This window comes from Macrobrachium nipponense, chromosome 18 (genome assembly GCF_015104395.2).
Source record: "Macrobrachium nipponense isolate FS-2020 chromosome 18, ASM1510439v2, whole genome shotgun sequence".
Taxonomy (NCBI): Eukaryota; Metazoa; Arthropoda; class Malacostraca; order Decapoda; family Palaemonidae; genus Macrobrachium; species Macrobrachium nipponense.
In genome coordinates, this window is record NC_087211.1 from 30,118,503 (window position 1) to 30,125,609 (window position 7,107).

Here is a 7,107-nt window from a genome sequence, read left to right on the forward strand (position 1 = left end):
ATATGTGAAAGCAAGCCAGTAGCCCAAAAAGTCATGTTGTAATATAAATTAGAAAATCAAGAGCCCAGTTCAGACTTACTTGATGCATTTTTACTCAATGTGAGGTAGTTAAGAGCAGATGCTATCTAAAGAATTAGTCAGATGTAGATCCGTCATTTTAGCTAATTATTGAGTTCACAACCGGTTTTATTCGTGTGAGAGCAAATAACTGAGTAAACTACCTACAAATTTTCGTAAGGGTTCACGAGAGGTACACACTTGTATATAACTGACATGTCATGCTGCTGCTTTTCCATGCCGAAATTCTTCGTCAAATGAGTTATTGTACTATAATACAACTTTGGCTTATTCCACACTCTCACTAGGTAGCATTTTCTAACAGCAACACTTCATTACTACACAAATAGGCTGAATGTTGAACTGAAATGACCTCTGCTATGCTGATAACATAGCTCTCATTTTTCCTTCAGAGCCAGGTTTCTAGCTCCTTACTGATATCGACTGCGGGTATGCAGATGAATGACATATAACTTACAATGGGACCCAGGTCTAGTTCATGTTATTTTGCTCTCTAGATTGCTCAACCACTCTGAAGAACAGCAAAACAATACCCATGGAAATCACCTACTGGAGCTGGTACAAGAGTAATATTCCCGTTTCCAGGGGGATTTATAACATAGGATCTAGGTGATGCAACAGCACTGATCATTGATGACACAAGCTTTGTTCGATTGATGATATGTATAGTCCAGGAGCCAAAGGGTGTTTGCATGCATGAAAGGGCCAGAAAATTACCTGCTTGATTTAGTTAGAGGGTCCGCTGGGACACCTTTTTAGCAAAGGTAGACACCCAGAAACCTGGCAGACCTTGGGAGATGTGGCTAACCCTAGGTTGTTTAAACTGAAGAAAAAACCCTATAGTTCAGATTCAGTGTCAAAAATTTGCCAGAAAAAAGGAACTGCTCCCCCAGCTTCCTGCCATGGTACCGTATCCTTAGGACCTAATGGTAAGTGTAGTTTCAACTGCCACTGAGGACATTAGCTGGAGACTGGAACCGGCAGAAGTCACAAGAAATAGCATGTCTACACCCATTCTACAGTGTCAGGGACCGATTGACCGTTGCCAGAAAATTAATTACTTACACATATGATTGAGGATATGACTGTTTACGTATCGCAAAAAGTTTCCGACAGCAAGTGGCAGGAAACTTGCATGCTGGTCATCAAGACCTCGACTCCATGTTGCAAAGGACCCAGTACTCAGATTACTGGCCAGGTATGGAAGGAGACTTACAACACTGCAAATCGACCTGTATTTCGTGCTACATATATGCACTGTTGTTACCTACAGAAGTGATGAACCTCACACCTCCCCCCAGACTACCCCTTTCAGTGTACAGTAGTGGACTTGTTTCAGAAGGAGGTCCATGTGTACATGGCTTACTCAGACAGGTTAACTGGATGATTAGAAATAGCCCATTTCCCAAATGGCATAACTCCTTCCAAGCTAATGGAGCAACTAAGAAAATACTTCATCTGTGGGAGGGCACCCGAGCAGATCTCCACAGACAGTGGTACCAACTTAGTAAGTGACAAAATGCTTACATTCTTCAGGAGATGGGGCACCTATCTGCCTTTCTTCTGCCCACTACCCACAGTCAAATGGTAGGACAGAGGCAGCTATCAAAAATGAAAAGTGAATAATGAGAGCCAACAATGAAAGAGGAGGGAGTCTCGATATGATAAAGTGTCCCTTGCCATCATCCAATACCTTAGTACACCAATATGTGATGTGGAAAAGTACCCAGTGCAACTTGCTGCTGGCAGACAGTTATGCGATGGCGTGCCCATAGCCAGATATCATTTTAAAGTAACCAGCCACTGGCACTGGACACTCATAAAACGGGAATTGGCAATGACAAAAGCACAAGAAAAACTATGTTCCATGGAAACCCACAGATGACTGATGCCTCTCGAGACAGGTGCCACAGGTGCCTTTGTTCAAATCCAAACCCAGGCCTCCAACAGGTGGGACAGAACAGGTGTTGTTTCAGAAACTCTTCTACACCATTAGTGCGCAATGAGATTAAATGGCAATGGCTGCCTATCCTTACACAACTGATGACACCAGAAAAAAATCAACGGGCTTCTCACTGTAAATGACTCACCAGTCACCATCCACGCTCTCTGTACTGCCCACACCCACTCTGCTATTGTGCCCCATAAGAAATAAATCCAAACCTGCATGGATGACAAGAAAAAGGTGAAAAAATATTGTTATTGCTAATCTCTTGGAGAGAAGATGTTACTGCCTCGACACTGCCTCTACCTGTACCTTGCCCTCATCTAGAGAGCATGTCTTATTCATTGTAAGAGCTTACAGAATAAAGGCATTCAATCCAACAGAATATGATTGCAAGATTTCTCTTCAGTCAATGGTAGTAGAGCAGGATGGTAAAAAAATGGGCAAATGGTGATACAATCAACAGATTTGGCATTATAACTCATCACCTTCATAAGTCAAAATCAACCTCCAGCCACCTTAATATAAGGCCAACACTTTTCCAAAATGGTTGCAAATTTGCTCTATTATTTTTGATATTTCCATTCCATAAGCCTGCAAAAATTCCGTAATGTCCATATAATGATTGTGAATTCATATTTTGGTATTCTTATTGCCATTATGAGATGAACTGAACACACTAATTCAATAAGTTTACCGTTTTTAGAAGGCACATCTGCAGAGAGCTTTGCAACTAAGTCCAGAGTTGTATCACTTGCATCTACCATAGCATTCCTTACAGTCACACTTATTCAATTCTTGGCAAGATTCTGCTTTTGTTGGCAAATAATCTGTCCAGTATGGAAGCCAGGCACCACCAGTCAGTTGCCATCCCCAGTTTCTTTGGCTGGGGATTGCTTGAAAGACAGCTCTCTTGTAGTCAGTAGTATCCTGTTCACCTTTGCTACAAAGTGCAGCATCCCCTTTGGTAGCAATAATGCATGCCGTATCATCTGCTTGAGATGAAATGATGATGTCTGTCAAATATGCTGACAGTTCACTTTTATTCTGGTCATTCTTGAGGAAGCTGGCCATATTGCCACAAATTTTTACAGTGCTGATCACTGCAGCAAACTCCTGTGACTTTTTTAGTCTTGTGTTTCCATACTGTCTTCCCTAGATACATAAAATACAATGAGCTTGTTCGTATATCTGTCTGTGCTATTTTTGAACAGGATTCACCTTTTGCATAATACTCAATTTAGACCACTTTGTTGGTTTCAGAGCATCAGCGCCTGCATTTCTTTAGTGAATAAACCAATTATTTAATATATATATATATATATATATATATATATATATATATATATATATATATATATATATATATATATATATATATATATATATATATATATATATATATATATATATATATATTTGGGGCAAGGCCTTGTGGACCCAATCGTAAATGAAGGAAATATTAGAGGGAATATTGAAACATTATGTTTGTTTACAAAAGAACATGGACTGGCCTGGGATAAGGCAAGGCAACTTGGCCACACGTGGACCACTCCTATCTCTCACAATAGGGGAAAGCTGGCCAAAATCAAATTTAATTCAACGCTGGTTTCCAAAATTGATCATAGGTATCTTGCATTAAGGAAGCGCTTGCGTACAAGGAGACATGACGCACGTGACTCTGCATTTGGAAATTAGTCCTAGATTAGACGCTAAATAAAATAAGGACTTCTTGCACTATATTTCAGCTACAAGGGCAGTCACTTTTATTTTACACACACACACTGGGGAGGAACTCTAGTGTTTAAATGAAATATTCAATGAAGACTTAATCTTGAACAGGTCACAGGGGTAACACGTGCCCCAATGGTGACAAAGGGATTTCAGTAGAGCAGTGATAAAAGGAAGATTTGAAATGGAAATAGCAAGTTTCGTCTTGGAGGAATAGGGCTGGTTGGATTTTGCACTTAGAGGTTTGAACATGTGTAGTTATATCTGAAGGGGGCTCCAACCCTCGTGGACAACACAAAGGCTGACTTCCAGTCAGAGGGTGAGTACGTCTGCCCACATCAAGTAGCTAGCGAGGATTGAGGCAGCATCAGTGTATTTTCGAATGGCCCGGGATGCACACACAGCCTCCGGCCTTGTCTGGAAAGATGCAAAAACACAACCAGCAGAGGGGAAAAGAGGTCTTATGCTAGGAATCCCTAAAGCCCACATCGAAGCCTATCTAATCCCTGCGACCTGCCTTTATTACTCTACTCTAGGCCTATGGTTAACGGCTTATTTTCTCCTCGGCCGACATGCCAATCCCCCCCAAGTCATAAATGTGGGGGTAAAATGGCTGCCCTTCTAGCAAATAAATAAAAATGAATGCTACTGTGGAGACGAGGTGATCAATAAACATAATAGTTATATATATATATATATATATATATATATATATATATATATATATATATATATATATATATGCGTGTATATAGATATATACACATATATATACATATATATATATATATATATATATATATGATATATATTGTAAGATAAATAAGTAAATAATCGGTTTTGAATAGTTCGGGAAAGATTGTTTAGACAATTTTCCAAATGCCAGTTTACTACTTATTTCCCATTTATCAATCAGGAACGTAGGTTCCGGAGGTCACGTCACAGCAACGAGAGTTATGGTCGGCAGTGAGATGGTGTCTGTCTTCAAGGAAGGTCACTGATACGTTTGGAAGATACATTGTTGGATCCGATGTTTTGCCGTTGAGTTGGAGCAATCAGTTCCGTTCCAATCTGATGGTTGTGGCTGTATGAGAAGTAGCGTTGGCCCTCTCGAGTTATATTGGTGTGGCCTGTTAAGATGTGGGAATTTCAGGAGTGTGGCTTCCTTCCTGGATTTTGATTTCCAGGCGTATCTTCGTATCGGTGACTGAAGAAGAACCTCTCGCTCTAGAAATTGTTTTCGAATACTCCTTATTCACACGGAGACCTCTAGAACTGCTTGTTTGAACGTCAGCTAAGCTTTGTTGTATTATATTTATTAATTATTTTTCCATGAGTATTACCTGAGCTCTTAGATACCGGTCGTATCAGCAAGTGTTTGTTATTTAAGCATAATAAAGTGCTTTGAAGTGTTGTTTTGTGTGTAATTCTCCTCGTCATAATAAAACCTGTTTTTTTAAATATTGTGTAATGGTTGTTCATGCTGTGGACATCGTAATAATATATATATAATATATTTATATATATTATATATATATATATATATATATTATATATATATAGATTATAGATTATATATATATTAATAATAATATATTATATATATTATAAAAATATATAAAATTATAATATATTAATTATTATAAATATTAAATATATTAAATTAGATATATAAATATTTATATAGTATATTATATAAAATTACATAAAAATCATTATATAAATATATATATATGTATATATATTATCAATATATTATATACAACATAATATATATTATTAAATATATAAGAAATATATTATTAATATATTATATATATATATATATATACTAATATATATCTATATAGAGATATATAATATAAATATATATATAATAATCTATAATATTATATAAGATGATATATATATATAATATATATATTATATAAATATATATATACAAATATATATATATTAGATATAGCTATACTAGATTATATTATAATATATATATATATATATATATTATATATATACTATAAATATAACTATTATAAATAATAATATTCTATCTATATATTATATATATAGATATATATATATATATATATATAAGTATATATATAGATATATTATATACCATATAAATATATACTATATAAAATATATATATAAATAGATAATATATACATCTATATATATATTTATATAGATAGATATATGCTTATATACTATAAAATATACCTAAAAAGACTATATAGATATATATAAATAATAATATAATATAGATATATATATATATATAAAAATATATATTAAATAATATACAAAATTTAAATCTATATATAAATTATTATATAATATATAAATATTATAATATATTATAATAATTTATAATATTCAATATTTCTATTTATCTCTATGATTTCTCATATATATAATTATTAATATATATATATATCTATATATATATCATATATACTATTATAATATTATTATATATATATATATTATATAAATATAGATATAATATAAATATCTATATAAATATTATATATATAATCATATATATATATATAATATATATCTTTATATATATAAGTAATATAGATATATTATTTATATTATATTATATATCTCTCATCTATCTATATATATATGTATATATCTCTATATCGTCATATCTATATCCTATCTATATCTCATCTCTAACATCTATATACTATAAATATCTCTTGCTATAATTTATATATATCGTTTATATCTATATCTAGTCATATATATATATATATATAGATCATACTAGCATCTATCTATATCATAGTACTAATCTATCTCTCTCTTATATAGTAGTCTCTCTTTTCGATATATATGTTTATATATCTATTTATCTCTATATCTTAATATATATATATTTCCCTAATCTATCATATTCTATATATATCTCCTACTCTACTCTACCTCAATATATATATATACTATATATATATATATATATATATATATATTCAATAGGCTGAGGTTTCTCTAAACCCAACTATACAATGAAGGCAGGGGAAGCACACCAACAGGTCAAGGAACTCATATTTATTAAGTTGCAACGTTTCAAAGCCAACCAGCATTCCTCATTTTCAAGCTAAAAAGTAACAATACCTAATTAGAACAATGAAATTATGCTACAATATTGAAATACAAAATGTAAGGTATAATAAAACGATCACAGTTAAGAATACAAATAAGGACCAACCGTTGAGTGTGAAGGCAGAGGAAGGACTAACAAAAAACGTAAACAGTTCACGAGAGGTAGAGGTGTAGACGTGGCATGGGTGTTCAGTGAGGGGACCAGTTTTTTAATAAACAATGATTCAATA